The following is an 18,069-nucleotide window of genomic DNA, read 5'->3' as shown; positions in this document are numbered from 1 at the left end:
AGGCATGCCAGTCACTGCAGAGACAGGACAAAAGTCAGGGGGGTCCCAGCCCACGTGCCACGCCCTAGAGCGCCCTGCACTTGCTGGGGTTCTAGGGCTGCAGCATTTGTCTGCAGGCAGCAGGTGCGTTGCTGTGGACCTGGACACTGCACAGACGGGCTGTTTCCTTGTTGATAAAGGAAGATCACTTGCCTGCCAAGTACTCTGGTGTTTACAGGAGCCCTCTTTGGCACTTGTAACCGTAGAAACGCAGCCAGGGATGTGAGAGGAATCTGGCAGACTCCTTCCTTCAGCAGCTGGGGTTATTTCAGGGAGGCTCGGGAGGGGCCAGACCTGATTGGCCAGGAGCTGTAATAAATGCCTGGGCAGCGGCACCTGCTCTAGGTGCTGGGGCTTGTTGATAGACAGCACAGGAACAGCAGCACTGCAGAAGACTGCACGGGGGCTCCCTGAGCAGCCTTTTCCTTCAGGTAAGGAATGCGCTGATTGCTGCTTAGCTGCACCTGCGCCCTGTCTAATCTCCCAGCCCCTCCAGGGCCCCAGCAGGGGAGTTGACATGTAGGGGGCAGCAGCAGCTAGGCCCTTATGGGGCTGACTCTGTATTGGCCCCTGGGCCAGCTTCCCCTCTGGAAAGCAAAACCAGGAGCTGAGACGGCGGAGTCCCTTAACTGGTGAGGAAGTGGCTCTCCAGACAGGGGAGCTCCTAGCCCCGAACATCCCTGGGAGGTGACGGCAGCCGCTCTAGTCTCAAACCCAGCTGACCCCTTAGGAAAGCATCAGGCCCAGTGCCTGGCAGCCATCCCCTCTCCCCTCGGGGGAACAGGCATCCTGAAGGATGAGCAGCAGGCAGGGCACCAGCAGCCAGCTAGGCCTGGCAGTTCTGCATATTTGGAGGGAGCCCTGGCCCCCAAGGGGTGACGAGTGAGGCACTTGTAAAGCTGTCCTGCCCCGCAAACAGCTGAGGGGTGTGACATTCTCACAGCTGCCAGGGGGCGGGGCTTGGCCCACTGCCAGAGCTCTGAACTGTGGTCTCCCCCTGTGATGCCCTCTGGGGGGCGCTGCTCCATGGGGACAGAGTCGGTGGGTGCTTGGCCTGGTATTTTCAAAGGCGCCCACTGACTCTGTCCCCATGGCTGGGCGCTGGAACTAAAGCAAAAGCCGAGGGGGCCTGATTCTTAACTCTGCCCTTGGCCAGAAATGGGTGGTTTTGGGTCGCAAACTCCATGTCCATTTTGAAGCACTGTTGCAAGTACTAGTATAACCTGGATCCAGGCATTTCCAGCACCCCCTGGCCTAACGCCCCTTTCTGAGCAGAGCTGGACCCAGCTGAGCCCCCTTTCCACCAGCCCGGGCACTAGGGCGGCTGCTAAACAGGCAGTGCGTTTACTGTGTGTGGCTCCAAATCCACTGACGCTGGGAGGGTTCGAGTCAGCCATGCCTGGGTGACGGGGCCAAACAGAGGCTGTGTGTGCATATGTGAGCAGTGAAGGAACCTTTGTTATTATCACACTGCACCTGTGTCTGAGATCAGAAGTGAGCCTGAAGCGCCATTGAAAGCCCTACTCTGCATACTGAGTTTTGGCTAGGGGTGGGCATGTCTGCACAGCAGATTGGGGGGAGGGTATGTGCATGGACAGCATTGGGCAGAAGGAGGACTGTGCCCTGGAGCAATGCCTGGACCTGCTCTGAGCAGATGGTCTCCGCTCTTACCTTGCTGGGGCCAACTGGCCCCAGACACCTTGCCCATGACCTGTCCTCAGGACTCTTGCAGACTGAAGAGCTCTGTGCAGAAACACGGTGGGGTTCTCCTGGGTCCATTGAGGAAAACCCATTGAGGCCAGGGACTGGGTGTTTCTGGATAATCTGATTGATTCTTAATGGCAACTGTTCTCTCTAACCTCCTCCACCCACCATTTTTAAACTTGGAAGGCTAATCTAACCCCCTTTCAACCCATCATGTGCTGTTAAAGATTGACTCCTAGATTATATCCTTAGAATAACTATATCTTCTCCTTTCTTCACCGCTTTGAGCGGCGGAGATACTTCAGAAGTCCCCATTACCTATCATCCGTGGCATCTGAGATAATAAAAACAGGGCCGTTCACACCTCAGAGCTACTATTTCAGGCTCTCTGCAAACTCAGGCAGTCATCACTGCATCGGTGACACTTGGGTCATGATTTGAAGGTTTTCTCTGCAGCTATAACAGCTAAAGAGTTTTTTCCTCTAAAAAGGAAAGCTGAGACTCTGGAGAACATGTCTGTGGCCTGCTAGCTAGCGCTGGGGAACACCCCACATTCTGGGAAAGCACTGCTGCCACTCATGGAGGGCTGGGACCATCTGAGTGTCATACATGTTGGGTCTTCCCTGCCCCTCTGGAGGGCAGGATGTGCTGGCTGCATTTCTTACCACCTCCACCACCGAGGAGAGGCATCTACATAGCTGCCAAATCCCTTCTGTGGCTGGCGTCACTCGCCAGCTGTTCCTTCCAGCTGGTCTGTCCCCTTGCAGACCCTCAAGGGGCAGCAGCAAGAGAAGAGCTCCCTGCCACACTGGCCCCAGGTAGCCAGCAGCTGGAACTGGAGCTATTCCTGCACTATGGAGTGGCTGCATGAGATTTCAGCTGGACTGTGGAAATGCGTGGCAGGGCTGACAAATGATTGTCCTACAAAATGCATGGCATGGGCAGCCCTGTGCCAGCTCACAGTTGGGATTCTGGTGGCACATGCTGTTTAAACCAGGCAAAAATCCAGCTTCACCAAACCTGCACTGTCCAGGCGAAAACCTCCATCAGGCTGGGGTCTTCTTGTACCTGGTTACAAAGTCCTTGTAGGTTCACTCATTTCTCACCAAATAACCCGATGTAGAAGTGTCACTTCACTTCCTAGCCACCCACTGACTCTAGCTGAGGTGTCCGTCAGAGTTCTGAGGGACCCTCACTCCCTTTGTTTTTCCTTTCAGGGCTTTGGGAAGCACCTGGAACGGCTGGTTAGTGTCGTTCCATTGGCTTCTTCTGCTGTGAAGTCTGATGTGACCATGAAGACCAAACTGATTAGTCAGGATGATCTGGAGATTCCAGGGCCATGCCAGGCTGAGGCAGGCTCCCCCAGGCTTGGAAGCATCCGCTCCGTGCTCCTATCTAGAGTGAAATGTCTACTTCAGCCCCACAAGCCAGGGGTGTGTTTGGCCAGTACTGAGCAGGGACGATCCTGCCTGGAGCAGGACTCCTCCAAGCCTGGCAGCTGCCCCTGGAAGAAGCTGCTGATTGCCCTAGGAATCATGATCACCATTTCACTAATGGTCCTGCTGCTCCTCTGGCATTACAAGTGCATCGTCATTGACCGGTACTGTGAGGGGAACAGTGAGGTGCTGCCCCCCTTATTCAAAATCCTTCCGAGAAACAGGACCTGAAACTCTGCTCTGCCCTGCTCCCAGAGAGACCGCACCCCTGCCTTCCTGCCTGCAAGAAGGACGATGTGGACCTCTGCTGAGCAGTTCTGACCAGGACTCTCCTGGAGCCTTAACCAGGAATGTGGCTCCTGGGCTAATGGACCCGTTTGCCCGGACACATTCAGCATGCTTGCTCTGACAGGCTCTTGTTCTAGTTACTGTGTAACCTTCTCCCACCCATGTATTTGCTTTCCCCAGAGCCTGGTGAATGTGGCATAACTAGCCCAGCTCTGAAGTGTTGTAACATTTTGAGTCATATTAAATTTCGTGATCCTTCCAGTCTGTAGTTCTGTCTGAACTGGGGGGGGGGGTGTGTCTCTTGCTCTGAAGGGCACATCAATACCCATTCTGGGGCCTGGCATGCTGGGATCACCTGGTCTCTGCTTACTAGGGTCCAAGTGGCTTGTGGTCGGTCACAGATTTGCCATTTACAAGGCCCAGAAAAAACCTTGTACACCACTCACAAGCCCCTATGTTGGCCCAATAGTCTAGGCTGGATTTCCCACTGGTCCTGTATCATTCACACCTGTGCAGAAGAGAGAATACTGCCCCTGAGCATCTCACTAGTTACACCCCTGCACAGGTGTGACTGGTGACCCAAGGGGCCAGGTTCTGGTTCTTGGAGCGTAGATGGCCATGGTGGATTGGGGTCTAGAACATGCAGTGGTCTCCACTTGTCTCTGGAACTGAAGTGACACCTGCCCTGACCAGAGAGATTTGTGTCTGCTGCACCACCTGTAGACGTGAGCACCTAATCCATGGTAGACCTGTCCTGCCAACTACAGTTGTTTGTGTTTTACCCTCCATGCTTGTCCGTGTCAACCCTGCAGCCTCACTCGCCCTCAGAACGTAACAGCATCAGCACCAGCTGGGGGGGCAGCATGTTGGAGCCGGTCACGGGAGGGAGGGGATGGAGCAAACGGAGGAGGCGTGGCTGGGGCAGTCCTGCACCCTCCTGATCGTGTGCCCCATAAGGCAGCCCTGAGCACTGCACACGGACACACCAGCCCCTCAGTAGGGCAGGTGTAAGCCAGCTGCTTGTCACGGCCCAGCAGAGCTGAATCAGTCGCTGTGTCAAATTCTTCACTGCTGTGACACTGGTCTGGTGGAGACCGAAAGAGAGGGGCTCCCCCCGTAACAAAGCTAGGAATGAGGTGCTATTGGCCAGGGCTCTGGAGGGGGACTTGAGAGCTGGGCTCAGTTCCCAGCACAGCCTCAGGCTTCCAGGAGGAGCTTGGGCAAATCACCTCCTCTACCCTGCCTCTCCCTTCCCCAGCAGAAAATGACTCGGTCTGGGGGAAGGGCTCATATGGGGGGGGGGCTGCAGAAGGACCTAGACAGAAAGCTGCATCTCCCTCCAAGGGGAGGTCTGTGCTGTGATTACACACCCACAGCTGGCCCATGTCGGCTGACCCAGGGTAGCAGGGCCTGGGCTGTAAAACTGGTGCAGACGGGGGGCTCAGGCTGGAGCTGGCCGGGTCCCCAAACAGCTACACAGCAATGTTAGAGCTGTAGGCTGAGCCCCGCAAGCCTGACCCAGCTGCCGCAGGCCAGCCGTGGGCATTTAAGTGCAAGGGAGGCAGAGCCTGGGTAGCTGGTGCAGACGCTTTGCCCCTTGGCCACCTCTCTAAGCGTGACTGTCCAGTAAACCTGCTGGTGGGGCTCTAGCAGGAGTGTCCAGAACATTCAGCCAAAGGTCCAGAGGCTGAAAAGCTCCGCTTCTGTCTAGGCACCAAACGAAGTGACCAGACTTTCAAGAGTGCAGCCTGCACGGTGCTCCTATCACGGGGGAGCAGCTGGGCTCTCAGCACGCTCAAATTGCCCCCCCCCCCCCGTGGGTGCTGAGCACTCAGAAAGCCACCCCCATGTCCTGTGCTGCCTGCCCCAGCCTCCACCTCTCCTCCTCCTTGCACCAGTGGTGGCTGCTCCCTTGGAGGGTAACTCTGAGCTGTGTTGGGGGGGGTAGCACAATCAGAACTGTGGAAAGCTCCTTCTGCTACTCTTGCCCTCCCCTGCTGCCTGGTTTACCGGGATTGTTGCCTAGTTGCCTCATTCCCTGTGCCCCAGTTTGACCTCCTGGACACGCACATGGGTGTGTGCACACACTCTCTGGCCCTCTCGCCTCTCCCTCCCCCCGCTCCTTCTGGAAGGTTTGCCAGTTTAATTTCCCACCTGCTGACTCAGGAGTCGCTGCCCTGGTTTCCAAACAAACCTGCCCCAAAGCTGCTGAGCGGCTGGGGAGGGCCGTTCCCAGCACAGCGCCCTTGGCGTGAGGAGAGCAGAGACAGGACCCAGAAACACACCTTGCTTTAATTGCTAGACCCAAGAGCTTTCAACACCCTCCCCGCTGGGAGGTGAGGCTGGTGCAGGCTCCCTGCTGAGGGCTTTCCTGGCAAAAGCATTGGTCTGTTGAGTTTGCTGTCAATTCACTTCTTCGTAAATGGGCTCCTCTTCCATGCTGGGGGGGAAAAACACAGGTCAGTTCCCCCTGGCGCTCTGTGTCTGTATAAATTTCACCTGGATGCTGTGTTGCACAGAGCTCCATGGGGGCCAGCTGGCAAAGGGTTCGCTGTTCTTTTCAAGCAATTCCTCAGACCTGACAAACTCACTACACCTAATACACCACTTTCCTGATATTTATCCTTTAAGGTTAGCATGTGAGGTCTGCACTGAAAGCTGGTAACTTAGCAATACTCAGTTAGGGGGAGATGTGTGTACAGGTTGTATTTAAGGAAGAATGTAACTATTCTGAAAAGTACGGTCTTGCGGAGAGAAAGCAGCAGCAGGGAAGCCTATGTCCTGGTGATGGCCCATTCAAGCAGGAAGGAATTGTCATGTTATGTAACATATGACTCAATTGTCTACCCCTGCAACAACCCAGAAAAGGCAATGGAAAACCATCAAAGAGAACGATAAAGATCAAAACCACTTGGCAGTGAGGAGGAACAATATGACAGCGAGGGCATCGCTCTGTCTGTGAATAAAGACAAAGGTCTGACAGGCTCGAGAAAGACCCTTTGTATCCATTCACTGAGGAGACACCTGGATACGCAGGGCTGCCTCATGAAAGAGTGGGTTCTGGCTCCTTAGGGCCAGCAAATGCTGCCCCCAACGTTCAGTCTTTTGCAAGAATCTACATTATTAGATAGGAGAGGGAACTATTAAGTATCAGCCCTAATTTGCATTGTGTTAGTTTCTATGTAACCATTAGTTACCAGCACTCTCACTTGTTTCCATTTGAATCTCTCTTCTTTCTTAAACAAATGTCCTTATGTTTTACTATAATTGAACTCCAGTGCTGTGCGTGATACAGGAGCAGTGGTCTATGGTAAAACCGATAAACTGCAGTTCACTGTCCCTTGGGGAATGGAGGATCTGGAATTTCTGTGGATATCCTGTGATCAGAGCAGGACACCAGAGGGGGACACTTTGAAGGGACTCCGGGGCTGGGTGCATCTATTGGCAAGGGACAGGACTGCGTTTGAATGGCTGACAGTGTCAGGGAGCTGACATGCAGTTGGCACAGGCAAGACTCCCTCACGCTGGAGACAAGTCGCAAGAAGGTGACTCTCAGCGCTGGGTGCCCAGAGAAGCATCACACTCTGCCATTCAGGTGGGGTTTGTTTTGCTCAAAGTTATTCTAATGCTTGTGGCTACTGGGTTCAACAGTAGCAGCTGAAGTCTATACTTCCCTTGAAGTTGTCTATGCAAGTTCCCATTCTTGGTCTCCCTAGTTTTTCTTGTACACCACTAATTCACAGTAATATACCCACACCGAGAACGCCCACGTGGCCCAAGGCCTTGGCTGTGCATTTCAGATAAACCATCTTGCAGTTCTGCTAGGAGAAATTAACAACCAAGGTTTGCAACTGCCCCGGGCAGGCATGGGTGTAACAGCTGAATGCTTTGAAGTCATCACATGGACAGATGCTGATCTAGTGTTCGTAAATCCCCAAACATCCCTTTCCTCTGCCGTGCACATCTCAGGCTTGTTCACTGACCGGATCTGTAGCTTGCTGCCTGCGTTTGCAGGGTAGTTGTAGCCACGTCGGTCCCAGGACATTAGAGACACAACATGGGGGAGCTAATATAGTTTATTGGACCAACGTCTGTTATTGAGAGGGAGAAGCTTTCGAGCCACACACAGCTCTTCTTGAGGGCTGGGACAGGTACTCAGAGCATCACAGCAAAATTGAAGGTGGAACAGATTGTTTAGCATAAGTAGTTACCACACGCGCTATAAGGGACCATTCAAGGCAGAGTGGCCCGTTAACAGCTCTGCAGTCGTAGGACAAAAAGAGGGGGTTAGTGGGTTACAGATTGGTGTAATAAGCCATGTGTTCCACCTTGCACTGAGCTGGGAGTTCCTTCCCCAGCTCTCTCCTAGGCATCCTGTGTTCCTTGAAACCCAGATGGTCGTTTTGTCCACAACCTTGACAGACCTGGACTTCACCTGGAATGATCCCCTGAAATCTGTGTTAAATGCTAAACAATTTGTTCCCCTGTATCCTGTATCTAGCTTTGTACATTTCCCAGACCTGAAGAAGAGCTCTGTGTAAGCTTGACAGTCTCTCTCTCTCTCTCTCACCAAGAGGAGGAGGTCCAATAAAAGATATTCCCTTCCCTATCTTGTCGCTCTGATATTTAGGGAGAATGGAAACAGAACCTATGGGAAATGTGGGAATTGTAGAAAATATTTCAAAATACACCTCTGTACACTCGGGTCTGAAAGAGGTTTTCCCTGACATCCACTGCTGAACTGGAAGAAAACACCTCAGGAACAGACTGTATTCTCAGACACACGTGCTCTGTCTGGGTGACTTTGCCAAAGCGATCCATTCCATTTTGGCTGTTTTGGGTAAAAATTCACTGTAGTCTTGCATGCAGAGGTAATGAAATGTTGTTATTCTTATTGTATGACTAACAGGCAGCAGAACTGTACTTAATAGGGCCTAATTGAGAGGGGGTCTCCCTAGACTTAATCTCATTCACTTAGCAGGAGGTAGTGATGCCAAATCCAAGCAAAAGTCAGAGCAGGTGGGGCAGGCGTTCTTACAGGGCGGTGCACCATTTGACTCGCCAGAGTTTAAAGACTGTGCCGATCAGACTCAAGTCAGAGTCCTTGTTTCTTTCTGCTCAGTGATCCCAAGGCTGAACCTTAGACCATCACCTAGGGTGGGGACAGCGTTGCAGTAGCAGTGAGGTTCCCCACTACCCAGTGAAATCGCTGAGCGAGAAAATCTCGATGAAGTGGGCAGAGTGGTGGAACCTGAGAACACAACGTCACAGCGAGAGCAGAGGCAGCAAGCAGCAGCAGCAGGGGCATTGCTTGACCTTCCCTTCAGAGGCGGGTAGTGAACCCACATGAACTTTGGGACTTTGCTGACTTTGGACAGCCATCTGTTAGTCTTTAAGGTGCCAACAGACTCCTTGTTGTTTTTGTGGGATGCAGCGGTGGGAAAGGGGAGTGGCGTGTTAAAGGGACATTTGTCTGTCAGACTTTTGCACCCCAAACTGGGAAACTGAGGCAAGGGACTATTGTCCAAGATATTGGGGTGTGGGGGGGTTACTTATGATCACTTACTTTTGAATCATTGCAGCGTTTTTCCAAACTAATACTGGGCTCCCTCTCCGTTTTTACAAACATTTTCTTTTGTTACGCAGACTCAGTGCTTGCAAGTGGGAAAATATTGCCGCTTAGAAGTGCCCAGGGTGGTGGTTAGTTTTCCCAGATTCCATGGTAGGGCTTGAGCCGGTTCTGTTTTGTAATGTTAACAGGAACCGCTAGACATCGAACCCGGCCCTGCTGCTGCCAAGTCCCCGATACCCCTGGCAGACGGGTTCTAGGTGTAAGAATTAGAACCTTGGCTTCAGTGCAGCAGGCTGCAAAATGCAGCCTTTGGAGCGGACTCTGGTGAACGCTGGAATGGACGGGTGCACATTAGAAGTAACTCTCATGACATCAAATGAGAGCAGAGTCAGACCTCCTGTCTGACCCAACAGCCTGTGCCTCCGGCTGCTTCCCGAATAGCAGCTGGTAGGATAAAGGCTGCAGCCACCACCGAGACCTGCTCTTACCCCTACTGACCTCTCAGAACTGACTCAAAAGCCAAAGCATTCCCCCAACCTTGGGAAACATCTTGCACAGGGATCAGATTTGCATTTCAGAGAGTTGGTCCCGCTACCATCAAGGAAAAGCAGGAGTGGTACAAAGAGAGAAAGGACAGCTGCGGGGGAGGGATAGCTCAGTGCTTTGAGCATTGGCCTGCTAAACCCAGGGTTGTGAGTTCAAGCCTTGAGGGGGCCAGTTAGGGATCTGGGGTAAAAATCTGTCTGGGGATTGGTCCTGCTTTGAGCAGGGGGTTGGACTAGATGACCTCCTGAGGTCCCTTCCAACCCTGATATTCTATGATTCTATACCAATCTGGAGAGCTTCAGATAGTAACCTATAGGCTCTGCTGTATCACAGTCAATAAGGGCTCCTTCCATTTTCATGGGAATGAAACTATTCCCCTCCAAAAATGCCTGAAGGAAAAGCACATACTGGTGAGCTTTCAATTCAAGCCCTGAAGGTGGTCAATGGGATTTAGGAAATGTAAATCGGGATCCTCGTAAAGATTGCAAGAGGAAGAGAAAACAAAAACTCCCCCCAAACCTGTGTGTTATATTGGGGTTATTTATTTGCATTGCAGTAGAACCGTGGACAGCTGCTGGACAAACCCAGAGCACCAGACTGTCCCTGCCCCAGACAGCTGACAAGCTAAGCTAACCAAGGCTGAGCAAAGGGAAGAACCCCATTATTACTGTGCCGGGTTTGAGGAGCTAGATGATGCATTGAGTTAACCCTTCTCTTCCAGATCAAACGCAAGTGGGATATAGCAAAAAGAAACGGGGGTCAGGGAGGAGGGGGCAGACCGTTCCGAGACATGGACTTTCAGAAACTCCAGCTGAAAAGTTGTGAGAAGCCCTAGCAGCTTTTCGGCTAAGAAACAGGAACTCTGTGTCTCTCTCACGTAGGATTCTATCATCCTTTGTGCTAACCAAACAAGCTATCCAGCTCGGGGAGTTTCAATAGCCCATGCCAAATACCCTTGGCTTTCATTTACCATTCCTGCCACTGGATTGGTGCCAGAAGTGCCTCACAGAGAAGGAAACTGGTTTCTGGCCTTACAGGAGGAGATAAGAAGAGGAATGCCATCTCCTCCCCAAACCATGCTAACTAGGCCAGCGGGGGCCTGGGGAGAGGGTGTCAGGCAGCACACCGAGGGAAAGCAGCAAGGGCAGTTACAGGTTGTGGACAGAAGCCCCATTTCTAGTACTCACCTCGGTGCACAGTTCAGCTCAGTAAGGGTGTCACAGGCTGGCTCCGGAAGGGCTCTGGAACAGACAGAAAAGAGTGTCACCATATGCGTCAAGGCAGCACGGGGAAAAGCCAGCACGGCAGGAGCCGCTTCCCATCTCCCACCAGAGAATCAGCGGCCAGCAGGGGGTGCTTTCCCCATGGCACCAGCTCCAAGGGGGACTGACTGGGACAGCAAACCAGGGCTCTGCTGGGAGGCAGGTGCGGGCATGGGTGACTTGCGCCCCACCTGTATGTATTGTACAGGTTTCAGAAAATGCGTAGGAGAAGCTCCCAGGAGCTGAATTTCCACAGCACTACAGGGAGGATCAAATGTGACAACCTCTGACCGCACGACCCACGGGGCAGCCCAGCTGTAGTGCCACCCAGAGCGGGGACAAGGGCAGTCACAAGAGGTTTGTCTAAAACGTTTCCTCCCCTGTCCCAGTCAGATCTGTCACACCAAGCAGCTAGCAGAGGTGGGCCAGCAGATGCTCTTCCCCAGTTACATTGACCAGACACTAATCGTGCGGGGCAGGGAGAGTAGCCCTTTGCCAGGGCATCCGTCCCTGCACGCTGTGAAAATACTGTACAGCCCCTCCCGCCTGTTCCCTAACACCCCTGCTTTCCTCCATCGTTCTCCGGGGTTCTCCCAGCCACCCCCATTCTTCCCTTTCCTTGCCCTCACCCCATGCCCTGCACGCCACGGGAGAGCGGAGGGGAATGTAGGGCTATGAGGCAAAAACGAATGGTGGTACAAGTGAGCCCAGGTTGAAGTGAAAGGCATTAGTGATGACCCCAAAGCTCCCCAGCCCAGCTTCCCTCAGGGGTCCCTGAAGGCTCCAGCGTTTCCCTTGTGCTCTGGATGGGGGAGGTAGGTAGGTTTGTCTGGCCAGGGAGCTCTGGTCACGCAGGAAGCGCCATGCTAACGTGCTGGAAGCTCCCTTTGATGTAGCATATTAGCCTGCAAGTCCCAGCCTACAAACAGGCTTCAGTTCAGGGCTGCATCCCTGCCAGAGCCAGGCCCAGCAAACAAGGGGCAGAAAAGCATGTATCAGTCTCCTGTTTGCAAATCCTGCACCACCTCCCACGGTCGCCTGTTTCCCCAGCTCCATCCCCCTGGGGAACAGCAGCCCAGAGAATGGCACCTCACTGCCAGACTCTGCGCCCCCTGGTGGCTGTCCCTAGAATTGGCACTAGATTTAGACTGGATACTTCCCTATAGCCCAGGGGCTCCAGAGCCACATGCGGCTCTGCAGAGGTTAACATGCGGCTCCTTGTCTAGGCACTGACTCCGGGGCTGGAGCTACAGGCGCCAACTTTCCAATGTGCCGGGGGTGCTCACTGCTCAACCCCTGGCTCTGCCACAGGCCCTGCCCCCACTCCACCCCTTCCTGCCCCCTCCCCGGAGCCTGCCGTGCCCTTGCTCCTCCCCTTCCCCCCCAGAGCCTCCTGCACGCCACAAAACAGCTGATCGAGAGGTGCGGGGAGGGAGGAGGAGGTGCTGCCGGTGGGTGGGACGCGCTGGGAGCAGGGGGTGTGATGGGGGGCTGCTGACGTATTACTGGGGCTCTTTGGCAATGTACAACGGTAAATTCCGGCTCCTTCTCAGGCTCAGGTTGGCCACCCCTGCTCTAGCAACTCATAATACAAAAAAATCAATCCTGTTTCTGTAATTCCCAAACTGTGGCCCTTACACTAGATCAGGGGTCAGCAACCTTTAAAAAGTGGTGTGCCGAGTCTTCATTTATTCACTCTCATTTAAGGTTTCGCATGCCAGTAATACATTTTAATGTTTTTAGAAGGGCTCTTTCTATAAGTCTATAATATATAACTAAACTATTGTTGTATGTAAAGTAAATAAGGTTTTAAAAATGTTTAAGAAGCTTCATTTAAAATTAAATTAAAATGTAGAGCCCCCCCGGACTGGTGGCCAGGACCCGGGCAGTGTGAGTGCCACTGAAAATCAACTCGCGTGCCGCCTTCGGCACCCGTGCCATAGGTTGCCTACCCCTGCACTAGATGCTACTTCTTGTAAGTGTTCTGATCTTTGCCCTAAATCTAATGGCTGCCAAAGCTCATATACTGGGAACCCATCCCGCTACCCCTTCGCCTGGCCTACAGGGGTGGAGTGCATTCTGATTGGTTGCTTCCAAACTCTTCTCTCCTCCCTGGAGACACAGAGAGAGTGGGGACAGCCTCAGGGAGAAATGGGAAGCTGTGCTTTCAACACAGCGACAGATGACAGGAGTGATGGTGATCTTGTGCCATCCAGATCCAACCGTCTCTGGTCCCTGTACCCTCCTACGCCTTGTTCCAGATCAATCAGGATGACACCATGGGAACCTGCTGCAACATTTTCCGGAGTTTCTTTAACTCTGTTGTGTGTCAAATTGGCTGATGTGACCCTCTTGGATTTCAGTGATGTTGCAGCAAGTTGGCTCTATTTAGTTTGCTCTCTTGGTTAAGCAGGAGGACCGTGTACAGCACAAGGACCAGCGTCTGCTATTATATACAACAGGGAGAGCTCCTACTTTGAGTCTTGGTGAGCCTCATGACAATGGTGGTTACTTTATTTAGTTTCAAACCTGAGAGTTACAAACACCAGAGTTACAAACTGACCGGTCAACCACACACCTCATTTGGAACTGGAAGTATTCCATCAGCCAGCAGCAGAGACCAAATAAATAAAGCAAATACAGTCCAATGCTGTGTTAAATGGAAACTACTACAAAATAAAGGGAAAGTTTAAAAAAGGCGAGGAAATGGTTTCTGTGCTTGGTTTGTTTAAATTAAGATGGCTAAAAGCAGCATATTTCTTCTGCATAGTAAAGTTTCAAAGCTCTATTAAGTCAATGTTGAGTTGTAAATTTTTGAAAGAACAACCAGAACTTTTTGTTCAGAATTACGAACAACGTCCATTCCCGAGGGGGTCGGAACGCTGAAGTTCTGCTGTATACAGAATCTAGAAGCCATTCCCCCACCTCCTGTCAGGTTTAATAACTATAGGTGGAACCTGAGGCCTGAAATACCCATCAATACCCTTTACAATTTTGAATATCTCATCTCAGGCTACCAGGTACCTCCCACCCTTCCTTAGGAACTGGCTGCAGACCACCAAAGCCGCACGGGTGCTTACATTTTCGGCTGCTCGTATTTGTTCAGAGGACTTCGTTTCCTGAACGATAAGAGCAAAAATATGTGAGGTACAACTCCAGTGCCCTGGACTGTAGCCACACCCAGTGGGAAATATCCCACAAATGGGCTATCAGGGGCCAAGCCACGAGCCTGCAAACTTGTTCATAGTTCAGACAACATCTTAACTGAGAGACTGGCTCATGGCCCCATTTCTCCCTCCTTGCATGCAAGTGCTCACCCCTGCCTGCCCGTCCCCATCCAAGGGCCAGGCCTCCCAAGCCAGCCTCCCCTCCCCATGCCGATGCGCATAGTCCCTGACCATGTATGCACACTCTGCCCTGCCTTCCCCATTCATGAGGATAAGGACTGGATAAGGGAGAGCTTCCAGTGACCATGTCAGAGGCACCCCAGGGCTGTCATTTCAGATTTTGGGGTGGGGCGCAACTTTAACTGTGATTCTAGGGGCTTCTTAGGCACCTGAAAACTCTAGCTTTTTGGGAGGGGGCGGGGGCAGATGACTTATAAATTAGCTGACAGGAGCACTGTATCTAATTCCTATATAAAGAAAGAAAAAATATATATAAACACCAAGTAAAGCCATATTTTAAGTTTATATGTAAATTTAGAACAATCAGGAGAGAATACAGCACGATATTCCCAATCCCAAGCCTTGAGGTACCAGTTTTGGAGCCTTAATACAAGAACTAATCACTTTAACTGGTAAATAAAATTCATGCAGAATATTTGCTCAATATCATTGTCCTTGCAACATCACATCAATCACCCTCAAGCACCCACATAATTTTTAAATTTTCATTTCTATTACCTTCTGGAAAATTATAAACAAGCAAATATATGCACTCTTAATTTGTATATCTCATTTCTCCTTAAAGAGTTATGCAGTCTAAAGTCGTTGAGTTTCCCCTCAAACATGGAATAACTAAAAAATTAGAGAACAAATTCCTTTTGGCACTAGCTTTAAAAAAGGAAAGACATAAAGCTTTTAAAGTGATAAAATTGGAAAGAAAATATTACAACAGATTGGCCAACACGGGTTTCCTATCAGCTGTAAGACACCTGAAGGGGCATTTCCAATAATGTTATCACCTTTTTTCAGTGGCAATGTGTTTTCTTTTCCTATAAAGTTACTCAGTAATTAGAAATAAAGTCTTAAACATTGTAATCTGTTTATACAATTCATTTGATATTTCTCCTGCACAAATGCAAACACACTTCCGTTCAAGGTACTCAACGTGTAAAGATTCAAAACATAAAAATGGATTTAAAAATTGAACTTGCATTTACAAACGACTGATCTAAAAGCCTTTTTTAACCACTGGAAACTGATCAGTCCTATCATGTAATATAGAAATCCTGAGTATGTATCTACAGTGACCAAACTGGATGATTCTTAACCATGCTTTAATGAAAACATAATATGACCCTATACGTCTTAAATGTTATTAAGAAAATTTGCCCTCTAAACAAGGTCATTTCATGACACACTGAAATATTAAGAAAGTTAGTAAAGAGACCTGTTCCAAGCCTGTAACAACTCTGTAGAATTAAGAGCCCTCCAGGAATTGTGCCAAAAATTAAGAAAAAAAAAAAAAGTCCCAGGAGTACATAGACTAATCCAAGGAAGAAAACAGTTTTATTTTCTGATTGAGAAGCAGAGGGCTGTACAAAAACTTCCTCTGATTTCTATCAGGAGCCGAGCAACTGACTTGTTTGGGAAGCACCAACTGTTACACTGAAAATAAAACGGATCAGCTTTGTGGGAAAGATTTAAGGAGATCGGCACCGGACAAGTCTCTTCTCTCCGCCAAGGCTAGCTAGAAACTGCTCTATCCTGGCTCTCATCCTATCAGCCGGGGAACAAGGAGCTATTTACACACAAAGTGCTTTGAGTGCCCCGCTGGTCACGGGGCTGCTAGCCCTGCTGCTGGCTCCAGGGGCTGACGGGCGTAGGCAGGCCCAATTGCAGATGATTTTCCTGCAATAATTGCAGGAGAATCAGCAGCTGGGTGCTAGGTGCAGCCTGGTGGAAATCGAAGTGGGTTTCTAATCGGCGCACAGGCTCTCAGCCACCCAGCCGGAGGGGGCATTTGGGAACCTCATTAGACTCGTACAGCAAAGGGGTGGGATCCTGGGGGCAGACAGAGCCATACAAGCCCCGACTCCAGTCCCAGTGGGGCAGCCCCTTCAGGGGAGGCACAGCTCAGCAGATCCCCCCAGTTACAGAGGACACAGCTCGCCCACTCCTGGTCACGGAGCAGCCGACACAGCCGGGGAAACGTTTCCCATCACCTGGAGCCAGGGGATGAGGGGAGCTGCTGGTCCAGCTGCTCGGGGACAGCCCTGTGCCAACAGCAACTTCAAAATCTCAGCCCACAACTAAGAGCTTCGGGTTCCTCCGTCGAGAGCACGGAGCAACTGTTCACTTTCCTGTTTGCACTTCGCTGTGGTGTGGTATGAAACTCCGGGGGGGCCGGTTCCCCCTCTGCCCATCCCCAATGGCACCCTGCACCCCATTCCCTCACACCCCCAGCCAGCGGCTCCTCCAGGAGCCAGGTAGGCCAGACTGACACTCAGGACAGTGTCAGACACTGTAGACACATACTCAGTTTTGCTAAGAGAAAAAACAACCCGAACTCTCCTGCCTTTTTGGAATGGGCCCCTCTGGGCCCCTGTATCCGTCACAAAGAAGCAGGAAAGGACAAACGCCAACGTTTATAAAACCCTTTGCATCGGAGATTCCCCATCTCTTGCTCTTCCCACTCACTTGGGTCCTGGGTGCAGTTCACTGGGATCCATGTACACACTCTCGGGACGGGGTCTGAAACAACACACACAGGTCTCAGCACCCCAGCCTGCACCAAGCCGGGAGCAGGGGAGTCGCACCTATTGCTCTCCTACTTGCTGGCACCCCATGGGGCGGCATAACCCACTCCAGCAGGCACCAGGCTCCTAGCTGCCATCCTGCGGTGCCATCCCATTCTCTCTCCTGCCAGCCGAAGGGCCTCACACACGCAGGCTGCCAGCTCGGCCAAGTTAGCAGGATAAGAAGTGTGACAGAGCCCCAGGGAACTCCTGTCTCCCACCTCCCTCCCTCGGGCTCCCCTAAGCCTAGCTACGCTGGCCGAGAGGGGGCCCTCCCAGCTCAGTACTTCAGTTGACTCATAAGTAGGGTGACCAGATAGCAACTCTGAAAAAACGGAACAGGGGGTGAAGGGTAATAGGGGCCTATATAAGAAAAAGTCCCCCAAAAGGGACTGTCCCTTTAAAAACGGGACATCTGGTCACCCTACTCAGAAGGCAAATGTCACACACTGACCCTCCATATTCCCCCCACCCATCCCCTCAGACTTTTCCCCACTGCCCAGGCTCTCAGTACAGCAGATATGCGAAAGGAACGTAAAGCCTACGGAGAATTTAGTGTCTTTGCGACCCGGATCTGATCTGTAAAGCAGAAGCACATTGGCGCCGCACTGCATACAAACCCAAAAGCTTGAGTGAAGCAGTGTGGGTTGCTACACACACATGCCTGACACAAACCTAAGGAAATAATAGTTAAGCCACCTATTGAGACATGCCCTCTGCTCCTCCACCCACGAGTACATGCCGTGTCCTTGTTCTTTACACAATATGAACAATGCAAGGAAATCACGTGCACACTGTTGGATTCTAAATCACTGTGTTTACTAACTATACACAAACTTCCTGGCCTTGCAACTGCGGCTCTGTCAGGTTCTCGGGACTTCTGCAATAGAAGACAGAGAGGGCCATAGAGGGCTCCCAAATCATTAAAAGGAATCCAGCCAATTCCTATACACTACAACACACAACTTACCACTACTACAACTGCAGTACACCACAGACCATGCACTGCAACCTTAACTCTGCCCCACTTTCACCCTTTTGAACACCTCCCCTATCCTAGCTAATTTTTCCTCAACACTAGTAGTTGTGGGTGTTTGTTGTAGTTGGTTGTGTTGGGAGGAGGCAGCTTGGTCATGGCTCGTGTGGAGAAGGGTGACTAAAGTGGGGGTGATGGAAGGCTGGGATCCCCGGGGGACGGAGTGAAAGCTGTGGTACATGAGCTCTGGTGCACAGTAGTTGTGGTAAGGGTCAGGTGTGTGT

The 18,069-nt window shown here is 51.5% G+C and overlaps 2 long non-coding RNA genes across 2 annotated transcripts; one reads left to right on the top strand and one right to left on the bottom strand.

Annotated features, from left to right (window-relative positions):
* The first annotated feature begins 248 nt into the window (after positions 1-248).
* LOC135976511 (uncharacterized) lies at positions 249-3,728 on the top strand. Its single transcript, XR_010593683.1, has 2 exons — positions 249-470; positions 2,961-3,728. It is a non-coding gene; the product is annotated as an uncharacterized LOC135976511 (long non-coding RNA).
* A 2,027-nt stretch (positions 3,729-5,755) lies between these two features.
* LOC122174627 (uncharacterized) lies at positions 5,756-16,947 on the bottom strand. Its single transcript, XR_010593727.1, has 4 exons — positions 16,712-16,947; positions 13,928-13,966; positions 10,773-10,826; positions 5,756-5,907 (listed from the first exon to the last, which is right to left on the bottom strand). It is a non-coding gene; the product is annotated as an uncharacterized LOC122174627 (long non-coding RNA).
* Between the last annotated feature and the right edge of the window lie 1,122 nt (positions 16,948-18,069).

Source organism: Chrysemys picta, chromosome 18 (genome assembly GCF_011386835.1).
Source record: "Chrysemys picta bellii isolate R12L10 chromosome 18, ASM1138683v2, whole genome shotgun sequence".
In the NCBI taxonomy this organism is placed as follows: Eukaryota; Metazoa; Chordata; order Testudines; family Emydidae; genus Chrysemys; species Chrysemys picta.
Note: the sequence above shows the minus strand (reverse complement) of the source record. Positions and strands in the feature narration are given on the sequence as shown.